Source organism: Cyprinodon variegatus, unplaced genomic scaffold (assembly GCF_000732505.1).
Source record: "Cyprinodon variegatus isolate N-32 unplaced genomic scaffold, C_variegatus-1.0 Scaffold61, whole genome shotgun sequence".
NCBI lineage: Eukaryota > Metazoa > Chordata > Actinopteri > Cyprinodontiformes > Cyprinodontidae > Cyprinodon > Cyprinodon variegatus.
Genome location: NW_015150514.1, coordinates 174,991 through 199,290, shown reverse-complemented (window position 1 = coordinate 199,290; position 24,300 = coordinate 174,991). Strand labels below are relative to the sequence as shown.

At 38.8% G+C, this 24,300-nt stretch overlaps 1 protein-coding gene across 1 annotated transcript in view; it reads right to left on the bottom strand.

Moving 5' to 3' along the window:
• The window catches only part of LOC107082772 (talin-2-like), a 97,222-nt gene extending 73,161 nt beyond the window's left edge, over nucleotides 1-24,061 (bottom strand). Inside the window, exon 1 of the mRNA XM_015371609.1 lies at nucleotides 23,916-24,061. The gene's annotated coding sequence lies outside the window, so the exon portion shown is untranslated. The remainder of the gene's footprint in view (nucleotides 1-23,915) is intronic.
• Nucleotides 24,062-24,300: the final 239 nt, after the last annotated feature.

Here is a 24,300-nt window from a genome sequence, read left to right as displayed (position 1 = left end):
GTATATCCAGTTTCACATTTGCAATTTGACAGGAATAAGTAACATGGCATCTATAAAGGTCCCCAATGGGCACTGTGGTTTATTGCATCTGTTTGTAAAGTAAAGGATGATTCCCACAGCTGGGGGAAATGCCAGGAGCTGGGGGATTAGATGACTGATGGTTGACAGTGAATGATTCTCCACATATAGATGATTTTTAGGGCTGCTTTGCTTTTACAGCAGATGGCCCAACTCTCACATCTTTTGGGTAGAACTTGAATAAATATATTGGCTATGCAAATGTATGCTCTTGTTCATGGATTTAAATTTGCTGAAAAGCTTAAAAAGGAACAGACTACACAGAGTCCAACACTTTAAATCATAAAGCAACCACAGAAATACAGGAGCCAATGAAAAGCAGCTGCACTCTTAAACAACCTTGTCACCACTGTTAAATTGGTGCTACATTGGAGTTCAAGCTTGACTCAGGAAACTGGCAACAGCAAAGACCTGTCTGCTGAGAATCATCGATTTGCTGACAACGGCCCAAAAAGAGCTTCAGTTTTGTTTTCACTAAGAGGCAACGAACCATTCAAATTCCACTGAGAAGGTAATAAAAGAAAAAGCCTCCGCTGCATCATATCATATTAATCAACAACTAAGCAGCCAGCTGCCTAAAGAGTAAATATTACTTTCCTAACATTTCAAACCTCTGACAAATGAAGAATATAGAATAGAGTTAAACTTTATTGTTATACACAGTCACAAGTACAAAGCAAGTAAATGTAGTTTGCATCTATCCAGAAGTGCTATACAGGATATAAATATTTACTAACACGTGCACAGAGACTATGCATGTATTGACTATAAATGGTGTATGTAAAGAGAGAGTAATTGTAAGAGGCTATAAAATAAATAAATGGAAGTTATGTGCATACATGCATTCCTGCCAGCAGCTTTAAGACTTTATAACCATCACTGTTCCCAAGAACGTCAACAAATTGTTACATTCATGCTGATTTTGCACAGTTTCTGCCTTAGTCAGTAAATAACACGCTGCTGTCATTTTGCACATCTCTGATGTTGCAGTTATTTTCAAATATCCATTACTCTAAAAATGTCCATAGCTGGATATTGGTTAATTTATTCTCCAAGTGCACAGTATTTATATTTATAATATATTTTTGCTATAATGTTTTTGCTGCTGTAATACCAGAATTTCCCCATTGTGGGACAATTTTCTATTCGATTCTGTTCTATTCATATAGCTTATAGAGGAAGTTATGAGATATATATATACGGTATGCTTTCTTTTTTTTTTTGTGGGGTTATAATACAGGATAAATAATGATGTAATAGCAGATAAAAGATTTACAGATTATATATAGCTTTAGTTGAGAAGTGCGTGTAATTGGTGTTATATATGGATTGTATATATAGTTATATGCATATATAGTTTGTAGACTCTGCCTTCACTGAGCTTTCAACAATCTAAAATTATTCCCAAATTACTTTATCCATTCCTTTCCCCATAGATAGGAATGCTATTAGTGGATTTTAAAGAAATACCTCCAGAAAGGCTCAAACACATAAAGGCCACAGATAAATGACATCATGCTGAGATGCTGCCTGAAGGCTGCCGTCATCTAAAAGAATCACTGCAGAGCTCAGCCACTGTCTTCGTTCATCTGATCTTCCACCATGAAGCCATTCAAGACAACCTATGTACTCAAAGAGCACATGTTTTACATTTATCTAAAGGAAAACAGAGACACCCTAGAATTCTTGCTTTGATAAGACTTAAAGTAGAAGTCATTGCAAAAAAGGCGTTTGGATGTTTTCAAGATAGAATTTAAATTACAGCACTGCTCCCATTCCAACACCTCTATTCTGTCACTATTTCATCTAATTAGTTCAAAGGGTCCTATATTAATTATAGGTCAACTGACAGCAGCACTACACAGCTGTGAAAAGAGTGTTTGAAGAGTGCATTTAAACGAAATGGAAACAGACATTTGACAGCATCAGGCGGCTTTAATTGGTTGCGTGATCTGATCCTGTGAGACATGGGAACCGGCCCATTATTGCAGCAGATTGTATTAGAGTGTTTATATTCTGCGTTGCTGCATGGTCTTGCGGAGCTAATTAATAAACTCCCTCCAGGACATGAGAAGGAAACTTTTCACAGATCAAACAACAGTTAAAATAAGCTAATTAATCGCTGGAAATGGATCATTTTACCAAAGGAAATTAAAAGGAATAACACAACTAAAACAACTCCTAGGAGACAGAAACATTACATTACAGAACTAGAAAAACATTTACATTCTTGTGCATCCCTTCTCCAACCCAAATCAAAGTGGGGTTTCAACCATACCCACAGAAAAGAACACATTTAGAAGTTTGAGAGACGTTTTTGCTTTGCTTTGGTAAAATGTTCCAAATTTAGAAACAAAGGGAACTGAAACAGCATATAAAAACTAAACTTTTTCAACTTGGAGTTTCCTGAGGTTGAGGAGATCACAGCTGGCCAGCTTAAACTGTCACTCAGGAATTTATTTTTTCTTTTGTCCCACAGTTCCATTAATCAGAGTGTGCCGATCGGGGCAGAGTGGGAATAAATCAGAAAAAAAGGTGCATGGGAAACATCCAGCAGCAGCTCTAAAAAGGAGGCGTTAATAAAACTGCCTACCATGATGTCTCAACATCAAACAGTGCTAACACAGCTGGATCACACAGAGGCCAAGGGGGGAACATGTATCAATTACAGAGGATCTGCAAATGAATTTCTAGAGGTTTGTGTGTCAATAAAATATAACACTTTACAGGAAGCCTGATGCAAATTTCTACCTATCAACCAAAACTACGGTGGAGCCTCATTATATTCTGCTGATTTACTGCCCAAACATAATTACAACTAGGCAGCCCCTTTCTATTTAAAGGAGCCTCTGTGCCACATTTGTTCCTGGAGGGTGATTCAGATCAGCTGCAGCTGTTCATAAACCTAAGACATAATATTCACCCATCCATGTTTCCATTTAACGTTCAGGACTTGTGCAAATTATTTTACTCCATAACTGAGCAGTTGTATCCTGTCAATATATCGGCAGCCTGATGCTCTGGTGTGCATTCAACAATCAATGGTATCCTGCATCTCACCAACATTGGCAAAGTTTTCCTGTGTTTTTTTTGTCCTTTCTCGTCACCCTTAAAATGTATAGAGCAGGATTTTCATGAATTTTTGAAAAGACCTGCCCGCTCGACTTAAAAAAAAAAAAAAAAAAAAAAAAAAAAATGCACATGCATATCTTTGTACCCGTTTTGAGAGGGGACGCCTATTAAACACATGCGAGAGCATGTACAAGCAGATTTCTCCTTGTGCATGCTCTGTTTAAAAGTTGCTGTTTGCATCAATCATACGAGCTTACTTTCCAAAAGATTTGCAATTTTTCCACTATGTCAGAATCACCACCGGTAGGTGAAAATGGGGACGAGCACGTCGGACGGCCTTATGTAAACACATCACCAGAATAACTGACAATTAGGAGGACCACTTATTCTGATTATCCATCTGGAAAAAGGAACATCCTCCTCTATACCTTTAAGATTTGTCATAAATAGACTTTTTGTTATATAGAGATGAGTCGAAAAACACAATACAAAACACAACCTGCTTCTGTCTAAAACTGTAATGTCAGCGTAAACCCAACATCTCGCTGGCCACAGCGCCTGTCATTGGATGATGCTCAAAACGTGCAATGACATCTTGCACATTTCTCATTTCAGAAGTTGATTTAATTCAGCATTACTTGAGTGGTTTCCCTCTAATAATGGCAAAGTTCAGATTGCACAACAGCATTTCAATTGAATTCAATCCAGGCTTTCATTTCTGAACCAGAAAGATTAGATTTTCTGATGCACAACCCAGTCACAGACCATCAAAATAGCATCAACAAGTTTGGCTAACAACAGAAAGAAAAACATAAAATTAAAAGATGAAGACAAGGCTTTTTTTTTTTAGAGGCAATCCATAAAGGAAAGCAGCCTAGTAGAAGCATGCTTTTCCTGTCTAGCTGTCTATGAATGGAAAGCATGTCCTGAATCATGACCAAGAGCAGGGATCAGATTTGCACTACACACTGATTGCATGCACTAACTAATTTGCTAAGGTCTCCCAACACCATTAAAGATAAGTAGCATTTCCTGATATGCAATTAGCAAAATGGGTCCATGGGATCAGGACCTGATAATGAAATGGACGGGTTGTGGTACCTACTAGAGTAACTGCATCTTTATTAGGAGCCAACTGTCTAAAACTGGCCTTATTATAGAATGCTAATAAGCCTCTAGAAGAAAATGATCTATAGAGTAATTAGGATTTTAATCAGTAATTAGTTTTTGAATAAATGCAAACTATATATAATATGTAAATAAATTGGTAAAAGTATCTCTGTGTCAATTGTATGATTATGCACCTTTACCACAACTTGCATTTATCCATACAATATAGCTTTTAAAATGCAAACACAGAAAGTAGTAGAATCATAATGATGCTTAGAAAACATGGAGTATTTGAGGGTAGTTTGAGGGGGGCCACCATGTCGTAGATAAGGGGTATCATCTTACCACCCTTTTTGGAAATTGAGGACATCTGGAGAACAGCTGTTGCTTTGCATCACATACCTAACCCCCCTCCCCCCCAAAATACACATACAAACATACGTTCACGTCTAGTTGTTACATGGGAGCTCCGTTTAAGAACAGCAGGTCAAGCAGGTCAGAGGGTCAGGAAGTGTCCAGGCACACAGTTTTCCGTGATTTAGCTATAAACAATTTCTGGAAATCAAACACCACACAGACGCATAACACATACCATAACAGGCAAAGTGCTTTTACTCACAAGGAGACACACAACTGAGCTCTCTTCTAAACAAGGCAACCGTTCTACGCTCTCAAGAGACGGCAGATTCTCTGTGATTAGGTCCATGCATCCAGGGGGGTGGGTCCCTAACAGAGGGGCGAGCTTTTAATTCAATTAGACAAAACCAGACCTCCAAAATCTCCTTAACCCTTCACTCCATTCATGGAGTGAAAAGAAGAAACAAGTTTTTTAGATTTGCGACATGTGTCCTTTGAAAGTTTGTTATTGTCTTTTGTTTCAGTTGGGTGGAAATGTTAGCCTGCATTCCCTATTATTAATGCCCTGCAGAGGCTTTATTCAACTGCATTCAAGAATTTAAATTACTCTAAAAATTAAAATGAGCATCCCACATATAGGGCCTGATCTTCAGAGGGTTGACACATCTTTAAAACAGGTGCAAACAAGTTTGTATACCAGGAGCAGATCTTGAAAGACGATGCAAAATGATTTGCGATTGCAGATAAGTAGACCATTCAGACAATTTTTTGCGCCTGATCCTTCATCAATGGGCAGATCAAATTCTAATGACCAGACCGCACAAATTCACGGGTAGGGGATTAGCAAATGTCAACATTTATCAAATGCAAAGCAATTTTCCAAGTTGGAAAACTCAACTGTTTTGTGTCTTTCATTAGTATCAAATCAGTTGCAAATTGCAATGCAAAAATATCTGTTATTGTTTCCACAAAGGAGGCATTAGTGCGATGCCAAAGGAGGGAGAGGTTTTCTATAGCATAATAAAAATCAAAACCTACACAAACCGGCACAGATTTAAACAGACCATCTTTATACAACTAAACCAAATAAAAAAAAATAGACTGAACTTAAATATTGTGGCATGTTTATGAAATTGGAATACTGAATGAATGCATAGAAAAGGGGGAAAGGGAATCTCTGGGTTAGATTGGATTTTTTTTCCCCTCTAGATTTAATAAAACATAACCATAAAAGAAGCACATTTATGTTTTGTGCGTGCATATATATAAATTTTTATATCTCCCATGATGATACATGATGGTGGCTGCATTATAATGTGGGGATACTTTTTGAGGGACATAGAAAGAGGTCTGGGATAGAAACAAAGAAAAGTGGATGGAGCTACATACTGCGGTGCTGAAAGAGAAAGTCATCTGATCGCTGTAAAAAGAAGTGCAGAAGTTCCCCATCCAAAAGGAAATCCCCAAAGTAAACCCAGCAGCTATGCTTACATGAATTTAACGATGGGATTGATGTATATTTGAATTAAACGATATGAAATACTAAGGTTTACCTTAATATGGACAAAGATAATCAGAAGAAATGGCTGATGGGACTAAAAATGTGTCATGTAACCATTCCAGTCGGGACATAGCGGCTAGCCGTTTAAACTGGAAATAAGTTATGGTAACCTGGGGAGCACTGCACATGCAGGTCAGCTTGCCTTATTCAGAATCACTAGATCCTGACAAGCATTTATATGCATGCTGACCAAAATGTCAGTAGCATAAACCAACCATTTCAGATTAAAATTTGATTCCAATTCAGCAAAATCAGATCAGAATAGTTGGCATGTTTACATGACACTTTTTTATTTTGGTCGGCGGTTCATTCCGATTAGGTATATCTCTGTAAAGGTAGCCGTTCATTTTAATAAAGATTCAAAACATGTCATCCACATACACACTTTATCCAATCGTGCCAGGCTTAAGCTATTATGGGTTTTCAGTCTCTAGATGTTGCAGCTCTATTTGCGGGGAAATATAGGTATATGGATTATAGATTCTTGCAGTCGTCATAGTACAGAGAGCTAAATAACAGCTGTTTTTATTTTTACAATCAAATATGTAACAAACCATTCAACCTTTCGCTCCACTTTTCTATTCTGTTTTGCAATGTGTTGCGCTGTCTATAAATATCTGGCCTTTCTAAGCTCTATAATATACAAAAAAGGATACTCCAGTATCATTTTCATGGATTGTATCCTGAATGCAATATCTTAATAATTGCATCGTAGAAAAAGCATGTATTCATAAGAGTTGCTTTTGAACTTTTCTGATGAAAGTCTGCCTTGTTTCTACATTCAACTGAATACAACCAGAAAAATACAAATTCAGACTAAAAACCAAAGCAGTTCTTTTAAGCTGATGTTTTTCCTTGAAATCTAATTATAATAAAATCGCATTAACAAGTGGATATAACATCAGGAAGTTCCTCTTTTAAAAGATGATTTGAACTGATTTAGTTGTCCACAATAACTACTGAATTCGTTGTGAGAGAACATCCAGTCCCTCTCAGTCAATTATACAGAATTAAAGCTTTTGATGTAGAAATGGTAGATTACATCAAGCGTATCTCATCTCCTTTAAAATAATATTATCAAACTGCAAATCCCACTTAAAATACTTTCACATGACTAAAAATCACCAGCCAGGACAGCAGGCTTAGAGATGCCCAACAACAGCAGGCAAAACCAAACCTCAAATCAGTCAAAAAAAGGAAAAGCAATTCTATCTGAACAAAGACCGTTGTGAAAAGGTCTTTATTAGCTTCGCCTATCTTCTTTTACAACTCCAGATTATATAAAATGTGCAGGTTATTTGTGTTATCAATGGTCAAAAGCTTTTATAATGAGTTTTCTGTGGCTGTATGCAGAGTAACATAATGGTTAATCTCGGACGGCTAAAAAAAGGGCTGCTGCATTTTTCCCTCATAGTTCAGGAAATAAATTAGCACCAACAGTTACTCTCGTTATCTTGTTGTTAAAATGAAGTTGTCATGTCCAACAATGTACAGCCGTAAAGCAGCTACATGCAGGACAACCGTCTGATAAATTCAACCAAATAATTACACTTTTGCTCCCCTACGAAAAACTACAAAATTTGGTTATTAAACTCAGCATTTGGAAAACAAATGTAATCAATACTAGGAATGCACGATATTGGGATTTTGGCCGATATCCGATATTCCGATATTTTAAAACTCACGTAGCCGATAACCGATATCGATACCGATGTTAAAGCTGGACAAAAATAAGTAGTCATTGAAAATAGCAGTTTTGTTATCCATTTCTGACACTTAAAATAATATACTCAAATATATTTTCATATGCTGATATCAAATAGATTTTTAAAAACGCGGTATCGATGTATTTTACTTTCATCGTTCTGTTACAAACTCTTGTGATATTTTGCAAATTCTTGTGAGATTTTGTTAGTAAAATAGATCGATACCGCGTCAATATATCAACATATAAAAATATGGCAACATTTTGTGAATTTTGGGGGGATTTCGTAGCATAACGATGACGTATAGCAATATTTCATTAGTAAAAGACATTGATATGGTGTTTTTAAATGGCAATATATCAGCATATGAAGATATTGTGATATTTTAATGTATCAATATTTTTTCCCTCGTCTTTAGAAGTTTTTAAGTCTGTGAAATGAAGTTTTTGAGGAAGAAAAAGAAGTAGTATTTTTAAATTTTTTTTTTAGACTTTAGAAACTCAGAAGCTGATCAAATATCGGGTTAAATCGGTGGGGTGGCCAATGTCCGATATTCAGTTTTAAGGTCGATACAGGCCGATACCGATAGGGGGCCGATTATATCGTGCATCCCTAATCAATATGTTATATACGTTTAAAGACGATAGAAATAAGATTTATATCCTAATTGTTCAAGTTGATCTTGTACTACTCCATCCCTTGTAGTCGGTCAAAGAACAAACCAACTGCACAGCAGGACAGCCGTCTTATCCATTGTTGGAATTGAGCTACTTTACATTCATTAAAGCAGCATGTGGTAATAACCTTAACTGGAGCGAAAAGTGTCTGACTTACAGCACTCTACATATGCTGGTGCTTCCGATAAGGCCAAACAAGAGCGGAAATAGCATAAACGAGGACACTGCTTCACACCAGGTTGTATAATGAGTTACTCCTCACCCTGTCTAGTGCACATGTGCTCATCCTTAAAATCCATCCTGACAAATGACCCATAAAAGCAAAAACTGGTGCAGGCAGCCACAGGAGAGACTATATATCTTTTACAAGAAACAATAAATCATCAAAGCCCAGTTTTATAAGCCGCATCTCAGCTCTGGAAGCCCTGCAGATTAGGATGGTCCAACCCTCTTCTTGAGCTGCTGATTTAATCTCCTTTTGCATCTCAGTCGTACGGATATGAGCGTCCAATAATCCGATAGAAGAGTGGACAGCTGTGAGCAGGCATTTAGCGCTGTGCCACCGGACCTCCAGCTGCGTTGGTACTTGGAAAAACAGATATAGTCAAGAGGAATAAGGGCCAACACACATTTTAATTATCTTTCCCATCAGTTCCTTTGGCAGCGAAGAATTTATGACAAATGAAGGCCATTTCAAAAGTGACAATTTACCAAAAGTCCAAAGGAAAATTGGTTCACAGCAAAGGTCGGATGTGACCGGAATCTCAGGCAGGTGAGTTGACCTACAGGCAGGAAAACCAATTTAAAAAAAAAAAATAGAAAAAGAGGTGTGGTGCTGTTCAGAGACTCTGGGACACGAAAGGAGAACAAAAACACGACACAGGAGGTAAGCGGCCATGCAGGACCTGGACTGCCTATTGTGGGAGGAACAATCCAGTCACCTCAAGCCTGTTTTTCCACAGCGGTCTGCAGTAAAAGCCTAGCCCGTTTGCTTGTCAGGTCCATTGTTAGGAGCAGACAGGAGCCACCCCAGGCTCACCTCATACACGGTAAATAGACGGCTTTGTTCAGTGGGGGCAGGTGGAGAAGAAATGAGAATAAAAAGAAAATGCAAATGCTTTTAGAGTCAAATTATATGAAAACAGTTCAGAGCTCATTTCAGTGGTTACCAACTTTCATTTGGTACAGTTTGCTTCGAAAAATATTTTGGCAGCTGCGTAACATTTCTCCTTAAAATAAGATGGGTGCATAAAGCTTTTCTTTTGATTACTTTTTTGTTTAATGGTGAATGGTGAATGTAAGACTGTGAAAAACACACCATTTTTAGAAGTCATCACTTTAAAAATTATAGAGTGGTCAGACATGTTTTCGTATTTTGCCCCATTTTTTTTTTCATACCCCCATTTAACACCATTTTGTGTGTTTTTAATAAAAAAATATATTCAGAGGTCTATTAATTATTTTTAGCTAACTGAAATTATGCGAATACGTTTGTCAAAGGATTCATTGTTTGCATTCACCAACCGCACATGAAATCTCAAATCATTCTTTATCAAAATATGCTCTTCTAGGTTGGAATGGGAAATTAATGCCTATTAACTCATTCTCCAATATCCCATTACAAGCATGAGAAGTAGTTTATTTTATTTTATGTAGGCAAACCAGATAACTGTTTAAAAATATTACAGCAGCCGCACAAGAAGAGCATGCATTAATCTAGAAGACGTTACTTTTCATCCATTTTCTGAATTTGTCGGCTGATTTATTGCCCTGTGAGCTCTTCTGGTGCCACTTCATCCCTGTGGATGGGTAGCAGCCAAGGTGGTGACACACTCGCTAGCTGCTGAGACAAGAGATAGGGGCAAGAGAAATTGAGTGAAGGGAAGATAAGGGAGGCAAGAGAAGAAGGATAAAGAATGAGCTTCGGCTTAAGGAGAGGAGAGGCAGAGTGGAGGGGTGCTGGGAGGGAGGACTGCTACTGTTTCCTGCTCAGTCAGCAGACGGGGGCCGACTCCAGGATGGCATTTCTGTCAGTAGGAAGCCCACAAATACACCAAAGTCAGAGACAGAGGAGACAGAGGCGCGAGGAACTATAAATTTAAGCCACGCTACATAAAAGGATTGCAGATTCTTAACTCACAGTGAAGTATTCACAAACCGTCAGAAGGCTGTGTTCACACATTATGCATAAACTCCTCTGTCTCACCTACTTTCAGCTCTGCTGCATTCATCCATCACTTACCTGGACTGTGCTGTTAGGTACTACTGCAGATAAGTTAAGAGCAGAGGATTTTTAGCCCAGTGAGACCAACACAGTGACATGAAACTGTAATTATGTCACTACGGATTTTTAATGGCATTAGCGTGCATCAAATTGTAATAAAACAATGCTGACCAAACTATTTCGATTTTTTAAAAGTGTGCCATTCATTTATTAGAGATAGACTCATCCATCCCCAAACACTTCATGCCAAACCTCTGCTGTAAAAGAGAAGATGGGTGAATGTCCATCTCAGGTAAACAGGCTGCTTCTCTAAATCCCTCTAGAGGGAAGGAAAGCTGTGGAATGCTTGGCAGCTCGAAACACAGTGCCATGCCAGGTTGCTAAGGAGCCTTCACCTGCTCACACAGCTGTGCAAAGAAAAATGAATAAATAAACGAATCCCAAAATGTCTGGCAAAACAGCTGAGACTCCATTGAGAGGACAGACTGTAGGTGATCTAAAAGGGATGAGAACAGAAGCAGCATTTCTTATCTAGAAATGCTAACTAGCATTTAAATCAATAATCCCTGCAGCGTCTGTTGCCAGAGAAAAATCCAGATCGAATTTCTGTAAGAGAGACACTTTTCTGTCACTTGATGAGTACAAGGAAACCACTCTTGAAAAAAATACATTAAGACATAATTCTGTTATTCTGAAAAGCTGGAGCAGATAGGTGGGGAGGCACCCCCAAATTATTTTCCCGGAAGCTGTGCTCTGCAATGAGAAGATAAGTCACCAAACTGAGGACAAGGCTGGCATTCTCTATGCACTGAAAAAGACAAAATGCCTGAGTCCATCTAAACAGAGGGATTTGACAATGCTGTGTTTGTCTCTTGCCCAGCTGGAGAACAAGCTTCCCACAGACATGTGGATATGAAACAGAGTCCACACCGACTTAAAAGTCAGAGCCATGGACATTGATCGCCAATGTGGAAAACACAGACTTTCCCTTTCACACAATATCTTCATTTCTTTTCATCATGAGCAGCTTTTAATTATGCTCCCGGTATTGTCAAACATTAAGTATATCATCCCTATGAAGTAGGGCTGGGCAAATAATTTTATTTGCAGTATAACTGCAACTTAAAAAGATGCCATTTTTAAATTGCAGACACACTTTTGGTCACGTTACTATTAACAGGAGTAAGACACTAACTTTCTTACTTCAGCCCTTTAGGTGGCGGTCATAAAAGGGTTTGCCGCCACATGGAAGAAAAGCGGGTGTTGCAGCTAACATGAAGATGCATGCATGTGACTAGAAGTATGCATTTTTGCTCCCAAAATAAGTCCTCCATCAATGAAAGAGCATTTTAAGGTTGTGAAAAACAAATAACACCAAGACCCTTGATTTATCTAAATGCTTGCAGGTAGTGCAAAGGATAATCAGAACAAAATGCACAATTGGTTCAAAGGAAAATCTTAATTTTGATATTTGGCACTATCATTTTTACCTTGCAAGCTATATGAATTGTTGTGGGATTTTTAAATTCACAAACTCCTAAAAAAATACATCTTGCCAAGGGCCAGCATGTGCATTAGCCTTGGTACAGGAATGTGGTGGAAAACTGAAGCAAAGCAAAGATGGCTACTACAGTTTAAGCTGGAATTACCTTTATTTCTTTTTGAAAAAGGAACAAAAGGATGTGATTTTTGCCTTTGTGGATGGATAAGATGTTTGCACGTTCGTTCTGAGCGGATTTGTTAAGAGTTTAATTTATCAGTTAAAAATGCTAGTTGTGAAACAAATCATGAAAGTGATAAATATTAGCTGGTACTGTTGCTGATTGACTAAATATTGACACGGGAGGCAGGTGTAACTTCATTTACCCAATCAGTTCAAAGGATTATACTGAATGTCTCTCTCTTTTATAAACTTTCAACAGGAGCCTTTCCAGATGGATACTGAATAGAATTAAAACTGAATCGCATGGATCAATCTGCCTTATGCCAGGTTAATATCATTTTGCCCTACCATGAAGCACCACACGTGTTTATTTTTCAAATAATCCAACAAAAACAGAAAAAAGAAGAATGTTAGACCTTTAAATGTATACTGCTACACAGAAAAAAGGGCAAAGATTAGGTAACAGGCACCCACTAAAAGAGAGCTGAATTACATATGCAAGAAAATACAGAGGATCATAAAAGACAACTGGAACCACATCCAACACCTAAAATAAGGCTCATCTCCGCTGGGCTATGGCCCATCAGAGCCTTGAAAATTCTACCAGTTATTACCAGCGATAAAGGAGTTTGAATCTGTATAAAACCTCATCTATGTGCAGCTAATATGATGAAGCCATTGCTGTGTGCAACTGCCTGTATGCAAAAAAAAAAGAGGCTATTTTCAGCCACTTTATTATCACCGAGCTTCCCAGAAGTAACACGGCCCAGCTGCCACAATCATTTCACCGCCTTAAATAAAGGAGTGATGTTTACAGCTCCACATTGCAGAGTACTCTGTTTGAATAGCATTAGGTCCTCTTCTCTCTCTGTCCCAGTTTCTCTACTTGGAGGGCCTGGCAGCCCTCCCATGTACTCTCCCTTAACTAATAAACAAAGAGAGGATTCCCTTATATAGCTTTATTCAAACTCAACAACCTTACAAAGCAGCAGCTGAGGGTGGAAGGGAAGCAGAGATCACTGACTGGACTCCTGCAGACAACGGTTTTTGGCCAAGGGCACCGAGCACCAGCAGCATGATTGTGTAATGCTCATACATTAACAGCCACTTAAAGGGCTATTTCTGGGCCCATCCATGCACAGTATTCTGCAGTGTCAGGTTAGATCGACTACAGAGGGCTGTGGAGTGAGACATGGTCTTCCTAAAACTGAAAGGAAATATATTCAAGTTTACTTGCTATTGGTATAAATGGAGTTCAATCTTCTGACCCTTTGTTTAAAATAACTAGTGGCACTTTATTTGTCTGGACTTTGCACCCAGAAACTATACAAAAAAAAGGAAACTGTGCAGCAATTGGACACAAAACGCCAAAGCTATTAGAGCTAAAAGTCAACACTAATTACCATATTTAGTAAACAATGATTTTTTTTTTTTTTAAGTTATTTATTTCCAACTATCTATAAAAAATAATAGCCAATTTGAATGAAATTGTGAGCTATTATTTTAGGGCCATAAATGCCTCTAATAAAATATCTACAAAGAAGCATTTTGATGTACAATGATTCAGATAAACCTAAAAAAAAAAGATGTAATGACTTTTTTCCAGGCCAATGGACCTGCTGAATGTTTACATATCCACATACAGTTTGTGCACACTGCTCTGCTTGGCTGAAACCAAGCATAGAGGGGTGTAACGTTAACAGAAAGGAGAGACATATCAAATGCAGAATGTGTTGCTTGTCAAATACTTTAGGGTGAATTTAAAAATTGAGGTTGCTGGAATCACATTTTATTCCCAAAAAATAAATAAACTAACATACTATTGCAGACTTTTAATTAGTTGCCCTTATGGGATATAGAGGAGGTGCATCAGAGAGGTTTAAAATATTTAAAATATTTCTAAAACTTTATGGTGTCCTGAATGTGCCTTTAATGCCAACTGAAAAAGCAAACCTGGCTAAGTTAGACCAGAGAGTGTTTAGTAGATTATTCACCTCACCTGTTGATGCATTGCCACACGCAAATATTTAAAGCTCTAGAGCAATACATAGCGATAGCTATGTATTGCTCTAGAAAAAACTGCGGGAAAACAGCACAACTCATTGCAATCCAACTTTTTTTTACGAATCATATTACCAGATTCTCTGCGTTTTTCTACACGTTTTCATAGCAAATAAGCAAAAATGAGGATCTAATTTATAAAACTCTAAAACTCTCATCCACACAACTACATGGCAGCATTTGGACCGGTTACATTCATCCCTGATGGCTCTCAGAGTTCAACTTTCTACATCAATAGAGCAATAAGGCTCTTCAGCCAACCACAGGAAGACTGAGGGTGGAGACTGTCATGACAACAAGCTGCATTGGACCAAACCAGATTCTGGGTTTTCACTGAAGTCAAATCTTTCATGTTTTATTTAAATGCACTAACAATAATATGACAATAGAGAATGCCCTGATAGACTTGAGTTGATGCATCAAAGAACAGGCCACTAACCCTTTTTACTCAACTCAAAGCCAAGCACACCTAGGTACATGCTGCTCCACAATAATGTGTTTGAATGAGAGAAAATTGGAAGACTTGAAGCATTAAAGGAGAATTCCGGTTTTTAACACTTTTAGCCCATTTTCTGTAGTGTCCAGGATGAAATCGAATGATCGACACCAAAATTTTGACAATTGGTCCTGTCTCTGCTTTTTGGCTCATGCAGAATCCACCCCTGGCTGCTTCAGAATGGCTTCCATAGTGCACGTCCGATAATGTCCTTAAAACAACCTTAAACGTTCTTTTTTTAAAATATGCTACTCACCGTGTCGTCAGCGCTGTTCAATGACGTTCCAAAAAAAGTTTCGTAAAGAAAAAACGTTCCTGTAGTGTTTTATTTAGCATTTTGTAAATCCCATTGAGTTCTGTTGGAATAGTCAATATTCCCCTGCCACCGGAAACGGAAATGGGGCCTGTTTACACAGTTGTAGTCTTTTCGCTTCACTCTGTGTACTCCGACGTCGAGGTGCTAACGTCTCTGTTAAACACTTTAAAAAACTCTGAAAATGGAATACGAAAGGTGGATTCTTGATTCTCGACGTCGGAGTACACAGAGTGAAGCGAAAAGACTACAACTGTGTAAACAGGCCCCATTTCCGTTTCCGGTGGCAGGGGAATATTGACTATTCCAACAGAACTCAATGGGATTTACAAAATGCTAAATAAAACACTACAGGAACGTTTTTTCTTTACGAAACTTTTTTTGGAACGTCATTGAACAGCGCTGACGACCCGGTGAGTAGCATATTTTAAAAAAAGAACGTTTAAGGTTGTTTTAAGGACATTATCGGATGTGCACTATGGAAGCCATTCTGAAGCAGCCAGGGGTGGATTCTAAATGAGCCAAAAAGCAGAGACAGGACCAATTGTCAAAATTTTGGTGTCAATCATTCGATTTCATCCTGGACACTACAGAAAATGGGCTAAAAGTGTTAAAAACCGGAATTCTCCTTTAAAGAGACAAGGGGAAAAAAAAAAGATAGATTAAAGGAAACCTGGTTTTCAGCACTGGATGATTGACTGGTGCATCATTCTACAACATTAACAAGAAAAAGAAGAATACCAGCTTTCAGCATGAACAGTGCTTTTCAGTCATAGGGATTAACTGAATTGAGGACATGCTTGTCTTGTGTTTGACATATGATAATTCATTCTAAACCCATTTAGCTTGGTGTAAATGAAAAAGCATCCGATTTGGAAGAAATCTGTCGTTTTTATTCTTAGTGGTAACACAATGTACAGGATCATCAATCTTGTGTTTTGTCCTTCCTATTCTGCTACAGTCGACCCATCAGCGCCACAGTGGTCTTATCCTATGGGGGGGCAACTCCTCATTCAACGTCAGCTGCAAAATATTCAGAGGAGGAATTTATCCTTATGGAAAACCCAAGAATAGCTTCTTCAGACTGCAGGAGGGCTGAAAGGAGGCGGGATTCATTTCCAGTATACGCCCACCATGATCGCCTTCTCGGCTTCTAAACAAAGCTGTGATCTGCTCCAAAGTCACGTCTTGGGGAATTCCCCCATTTCACGATTTCCACAAACCAGTGTCACAGACACAGAAATACTTTGATGAGTGATAGAAATGTTCAAATTTGTCAACAAGCCTGTTGAGTAAAGAGAACAGCACTTCTTTCTGCAGCAGATGCGGTTACAACCAACTGCAGAGGGACCCCCGGAGCTGTGAGGTGGGGGACTTCAGTGAGGTCATCTTTAAAATAGAAGACTGGGGTTTTCTTTCATACAACTCCCTCTTCTCCTGATTTTATAGTATGAACTACAAACACTATAAGCAGTTTATTTTTGATTTTACTGGAGCCCTTACAGAGTCCCCATTTAATAATCTACAAGGTCCATCTAAAATTAAACCTAATAGGAGCATAGCCGCCTGGTTCAGTTCCTGACTGCAGACTTTCTGACTCAGTTTATGGATTCCCTGCAATGCAATAGGTGTTCTCCTGTAACCTCTGGGCGGCTCCTGGGCGTTCTGTTTCCAGATCAGATAGCTCAAAGCAGAAAAAAATACAAAAAGAAGAGATCAGAAGGAGGTAAATTGTAACACCTGAAGCATTTCTGAGTTCAACACCAGGAGAAAACTAAAAATTACAGGCTCTTGTTCAGTAACTGGGGACACATGGCTATGGACAACACAGCCATCTGGGCGCTGCTTGCAGGGAAGTGTGCTAATGCACCAGGAGCTGCAGACACCTGATTAGGTTACATTTCTGCCCTGGTGACTAAGAGGCATGAGCCTGGAGGTGGTAGCAACCATGGCAGCAGGGATTTCTGCCAGAGAGGCAGGCTAGTAATAGCAGAGGAGGCCACAAACCCGTTTCTGGGCATCTACTCTGTCAGCTGAAGGTTGAGATGATGGTTCGCTTACTGTGGCAAAAAAAAGCGCCTCAAACTAAATGTTTACAGTTTTACAGTGAATCTGGATTTATTCCGACAAAAGCCTACAACAAAATTTGTTTTTTATCGGATTCCAATATGTCAACAAAAACAGTAAAAGATGCAATAATGGGGTCAATATTTTTTTTTTTTTTCCAGATGAGGACATTTCTGTTTGAGGGATAAAACAAAGGCATCCTTCACACATTAAGTGCATTTAATAGACGAAACTTAGGATAACGATGGGTCCTTCATAAATTTTAAAACTGATCTCATCCCCATCTCCAATAGATTCTTTTTTCCCCATTTTCTTTCGTATTGCTGAATCATGAATACTGTACCTAACAGAGGTCTGCGTTGCTAAAGATTATTGCTCTGGGCTTCATTTGTGAGTAACAACACTGAGTAACTTTGCAGGATGCTCCCTCCTGGAAAGGTTCCTCATCCTTTCAGGTTCCCTCAATAATGGCTCTCAATGTGTTCTGCTGAAGTACAAAAACCTTTAAAAAATGTAACCTTGCTAGATCGATAGATGTTAGGTATTCTTATCAACATATAAACATTATTAGATTGCAGCAGTATGCGTTTCGTTTAGGGATCTTTTAGTCTACTTCATGGTGTCACACAAGCCAAAGTTCAGGTATACAGTTTTAAGATGAAGTTCACAATGTTCTAACACTAGGGTTCACAAGCTGCAGGTAGGAATAATAAAAACTTATATGATAAAGGTTTATTTTTTATATATTTTTTATTCAAATATGAGTTGCTTTTTTTCCTTAACTGTGGGACATCGTACTGTTGGAGTTTTATACTGGCACATTTACAAAACAAAGCAGCTCAAAATCTTTTCTGAGAAGAAAGCAGCCTCTACCCCTCATCTCTATGGCAACATGGAGCTGGAAAAAAAAAGGAAGAAATTCCACCATTTGTTTTTATTTTCTGGCCAAAAAAAATGCCAGATAATGCTCAAAATGTTGTGCATCTCTTGTCATCCATTTGATCTGTCCAACATAGCTCGCACAGCGTACTGTAGAGCAGAATTTACTAAACCTGCAAGCTGAGAAAAAAAACAGCCACTTCATGTTTAAGTGTAACTAAACAAATAAGGGCAAACCAGTTTTGTTCTGAAGCCATTTTAAGTATTTAGAAATCAACTAATTAGAAAGGACAACAAGTTAGTAGAGAGCATTGTTTCCTGGTGTGTACTTCTAGTGTAAATTAGATAAGATGGTGCTGTGTGTGGGAGGAGGGAAGAAAAACAAAAAGCAAAAATGGTGGCCTTATATCGATGCTTCTGTGTCTTATCCTCGTCTTAATTTTCTAAAAATGCTTGAATGTAAACATTAGCCAAGAAATATTTTTTCCCCTTTGACCAAAACCTCAAATCTCCACAATAACATTTCTATGGAATTAAATGTTAGGGAAATTCTTTCGTAGAATCTTTCACATTTAAAGTCACACAGAGACCAAGGTTGATCAGGAAAAAATGCTCAATTCTCCAGTATCGCCACGTTGAACTGGGCCAGACATTCCTCTGCCACCCTTCAGGATCTGGCACAGCAGCGTAGGAACTTCAAATCCAATACAGTATATAGTCTTTGTTTAGCCAGAGCAGATTTAACAACACATTTCCTTAAAAAGTAGGTGGATCATGTAGTATCTCAGATGGTGTAATCAACCATTACATGAGCAACTGGTTAGCCTCTTTAACCTGCAGATCATTTCTGTGGATGTATGACTGAATCACTTTTGTTAAAGTTTATGTCATGCTTTGAAAGACCAAATACATCATCTAATTTCTTGCATTTTTTCCCCTTTTTAATGATGCCTTCTTTTTGTAAACTGTTTCTCTATAGGACTTGCCAGATGGCTCTGTGAAGTAAACCATCTGGCATGTCAGGTTAAGTTAAGGCAAAAGCAAGCAATACTTAAACATCTACTTTGGCAGAGATGCATGAGGACAGTAAAGGGTAGTTATGCATATACAGCCAGTTTGATGGAAAGCAGCCTCCCCCACTAATGATCTAAACTATAACAAAGACTGGTGGTTAGACACAGACAGCACAGCAAACACAAACTGGAAGGAAAAAACTAATAAATTAGGGCTAAGTAAATAAAATGTCACAAGCAGTTAGTTCCCAATAATTAAAATGACCAGCGACTTTATTGATGGAAATAAAAACTAGTTTACTAAACAAGCGACTTGTAATACAAATCTAAGCCAATTGATAAGGAACAAAAACTAAAGAAATATCATGAGAAAAAAAAAAACTTGAATTTTGAAAGAAAATTCTTTGGTTTCAAGAAGTATATGCCAGCTGAAACAATATTCCAACCAATGACCTGATCCTGGAGTTCAATCTAAAGACACAGACTATTTGAGTTTCCAAAGATGAATCCATGACATTCGCCGAAAGACGCCAATATTGACTGCTAGTATCGCTAATCAGCTGATTTTTGGTGTTTTGGTTCAGCTTTTTCTCTAATTAACAAAAATTTTACTTTTCTTTTTAAATGCCGACAAAGATCCAAAACAAAACATGGCTAATAAACCAAAGCTGTGATTGTGTTTCATGTCTGCAGCAGTTTTTTTTTCACTATGTGTACAACAAAATAAGAACCTCCAATTCAGAAAAATCTCTGAAGTAGGAAGAAGCACAGAACAACACACAGATTATATTTTTTGAGTTTGGCCGCCAAACACAGCTTGCTTAGTTACCAACCTGGCAACCACCTCCTAAGATGGTATGTATATATATTTATATGTACATAGTTTTAATGTTTTATTCTATTTTATGAACCTCTGTAGTCCAGCGAACACTAATTCTGTATTTTTAAATCAGTTTTGATGAGTTATAGCTGTTTTTATTTCTTTTTATATTTGTATTTTTCATTGTAGTGTGCTTACTGTTGTGGTGTGTTTTTTTTTTTTTTAGGTAGACAATTTTAAGATCTGTCCAGGGACAACAGGTGAAAAAAAAGCCTTTTGGCTATTTCTGGCGCATTTGCAGGAATGCTTTTTAATGTACACTGTCCCTGTCAAATAAATAAATAAATTAAATTAAGATTTGTCTCAGGATTTAAGGTTGCACTGAAAAAAGAAAGAAAACTGATAAAAAAAAAGGATGTAAGATGTACCAGAGGATAGAAATGAGAAATTGTAAAAAAAAAAAAAAAAAAAAGAAAAGCTGCAATCAAAGAAACATTTTTTTTATTTATATCATTCTTAGTTTAACCCTATCACATTCTATCCCTCTAATAGAAAAACATCACACCGATGGTCACCATGTTTCCCACACCATTACTTGCAATCTCCTGCAGTAAAATTGTACATTTGCAAAAATGACCTGGATGATAATGAAATTTCCCGCCGGGCCACTTTTTCTTTTTCTCCCAGACTGCACAGTGGGGCTACCTGACCAAGCACAGCTGCAGCAGACTGTTTGCTCTCTCTCCTCCTGTGATTCACGTTGTGATTAAAATGTCATTATGGGTTCACGCTCATTACTTCCTCGGTGGCCACTGGTCATGACAGAGGCCTGTTTTCATGCAGAACAAAGAGACAGATCGATATACCGACCACATGCAGCTGAGTGACCCCCACCAGGTTTGCATAACAGGAGGAAATGTTAGTGAATTACTGATAGTTTACAGCTTTACTCATCAACATCCACAAACAGACATTATATAGATTCTACTTTGAAAAGAAGAATGATTTTACAAGAAGTTTCTTTGAAAATTGCAACGATTTCAGCACTAGATAACTGAACAGCTACTCTGTACGGTGTGTCAGCTGATAATTCTGTTATGAGAATATTAAATAGCTGACCAGAGGCATAAACACGTTCCCCTAAAGGTCAGTGCACTTAGTAATGTAATGAGAAGGCTGCTGATTGTTAGCCATCATGCGAGTTTGGTCAGTAAAATAAATGATTGGGGCTGTTGCCCATGGCAGAGCAGCATACCAAGCAGGAACAAGAGCTGCTGGAGGAGAGACTCGACTGCAGGGTTCGGTAAAATATGACATTTTGAGCGAAAAGGAGAAAAAGAGGCGACAGCCGCAGAAGTGGAAACTGCTTGGCTCATTAGGCAAGGAGCTTCCATTCTGAAAGGACAGATTTTTTTTTAACATGGGAGACTTTGGGGCGGGGTAGGAGCATTTACTGCTGGAAGGATGCTTTTAACTCCCACAGGAACACCATCCTTACTGGGTGAATACATTTAAACTTAGAGATCATGGTGTTAGATGACTGATTTTTGTTTTGTTTTTTCCATCAGCACTTTTACTAGCCCTGAAACCATTTTAGCAAAATGCATTTAGATTCATGAAAATAACAATGAATGGTTGCATAATTTCCTGGACTAATGCAGCATGGCATGGATTGAAATCAGTCTGTGGCTCTGCTGAGGCTTTAAGGAAGCCCAGGCTGCCTAACGACTTTCAGCATGTCAGTTTTTGTCGCTGTTGTTTCACTTTTCTTTCCCTCTTTGGGTTTTAGGTCAGCTGAGTTTGCTTTCCAGTCCAGCGTGTGATATCTGGATTATCAAACCAGTTATTGGTGGTTTTGAAAGTGGACCACTGCTGCCACAGAATGAAATCAGCATCTCCATGAAACTTGTCATTAAAGCGAAGCATGAAGGTCTTTAAAATCTCTTGATAACCTGGTTGTGCCAACCATGACATAGCTCCTGATTTCGCTCACCAGGAAAGCTTGACTGGTTCTCAGAACTTTAATTTCATGCCCATTCCAGACTCTAAGGCCTGGATTTTTAGCTCCTTAGCCAAAGTAATACATTTCTAATGGGGTTTCTTGTGCAGCAGTTGGTTAGCAAAGACAGGTAAATGGTGGTTCTTGAAGCCGAGCCCAGACAATGTCTAAGACCCAAGAATTTTCCTCAAAGTCTCAAACACGTTTGATTCAAAAACCTCTAAAATATCTGACAGTGCTTTTTTTTTTTTTGTGCATCCTTTTCTAACCTTTCCTTCCACTCAGTTTTGAATAAGCAGACCTGTGTGCAGACATAACATCCAAGTTGCAGCTTACCCTCCTAGTGAAGGAAGCCTCCTGTTATTATGTGAGGCATAAGATCAAATTTATATCGTAAAAATGCCTTTTAATTGGTCTTATCTGACAAAAAAAAATTATTAGTTTCCTTTAGCCTTAGGGTATAATCATAAGAAACAAAATAATTTCAGTGGGTCCCTCCTTTTTTAAAACAAAGTTTAAGAAATGAATTAACTTTTGGATTGAACCGCTTCAGATCTACCTGCTTTTGAAGTTCTGGCAATAAACACAGCATCTAGCCAATAAACTGGATAAATCTAGTACTTGCATGCAAAGTGTTATTGCATGAATTTACCAAAGGCAGCTCTTTTTCCGGCTCCAACATTTGGGATCCCCTGAACAGTCCTGCTCGCCCCCAAACCATGTGAAGGGTGGGCATACATAAAGGGTGTGTAACAGAGGAATGAGCCTGCAGCCTATAAGGTCATGTGTCTTTTTCTGACAAGCCAAGGTCCAGGCAGTGGGGCGCAGGTGAAAGAGCTGCTAAGAGGATTTACTTTTGGCCATTAAAGTGCCAAAGAAACTCCCTTGCACATCAGACAACTGAAGGTTGCCCTCTCATCTCATGTGACCAGTCATGCCTGCCCCCTTCACAGTCTGCATACAGACACCCTGCAATCCACTGGCACACAGGGCTGAAACACTACAGCAGCCAATATTGATCCAGGCGCACCAACATGGCACATGGAAAGAGGAGGGGTGGGTGGAACAGAAATGTGAATATATCATGAGATTTCCTGCAGCAGCACCAGCATGTGATCACCTGTATACAAAATAAAAGGCTGAATATCGGCGCGTCGGGTTTCAATGAAGGGGTGTGGCAGCTGCGCCCAGACAGAGACAGTGGCTGGCATCATGCCTCGCATCTGATGCTCCCTCCAACGCGCTGATCGCAGGTTTGCTGGAGAACCACAACCAAACGCGTGGGAACCCACGCAGCAGATGAGCGGTTTGCGTCTGCGCTGCACGATCCAGAGGCGCGTCCACACAAGTTTCTGTCATGCGTGATCCTAAACAAACGAGAGACGCGCTTTGTGAGGATTGTCACCTTTCAAAAAAAAAAAAAAAAATGCGGGTACCGAAAACAAAACAAAGAAAAAAAAAAGTTGGAAAGAAATAAACGTGCCGCCGGTGATATGGAAACATGGCGTGGAATCCTGCACGCCCACCGAGAATATGCGCTCCTCTGTTCGCGATGATCCATTTAAGCGCCTCAGCTGTGGCTGCGAAACACCAACAGCACCGAATAAAACAAGTTACCTGGTTTCCATGGGAGAATTAACGGGAGAGCCTAATTTCAACACAATCCAAACATCATAAAGCAATGCAGCCCCGCACCAAGGGGCCCCCATCAGCATGCGGGGTCCCACGCTGACTGCTGTTAGGATATTCTAAAGAGAGGAGGTCACCCAGATCTGTGGGGGGGAGATGGGATCCACAATAAGCAGATTACAGGACTTACCTTTAAATGCGCTGCTGGAGCATTTCAGACAAGATGCACATTTACCGACACGGCCTGCAGTCCTGCTGCTAAATATCCTGAGCGGGGAGAGAAATGTCCAAGTGGCCCCGGACTCTGCGTGGTGTGGATGTGATACAGAGAGAGAGAGAGCTGCTAGATGTGTGTAAATGGGGAGTGGGACAAAGAGGAAATACGTCATAATTACTGGCCAATGCGATTTGTAGTCCGTCGGCAGCAGGTCTTTGAACTACACAATGGGTCAGAAAAAAAGATTCCAACATTATTTAAAGCTTTTTGGGGTCATTTGATTCAAAAAGAAAAGCCTATAAGAACACAATTTATTTTAATTAATTGATTTATTTTATAAATTTAACTGCTAGGTTAA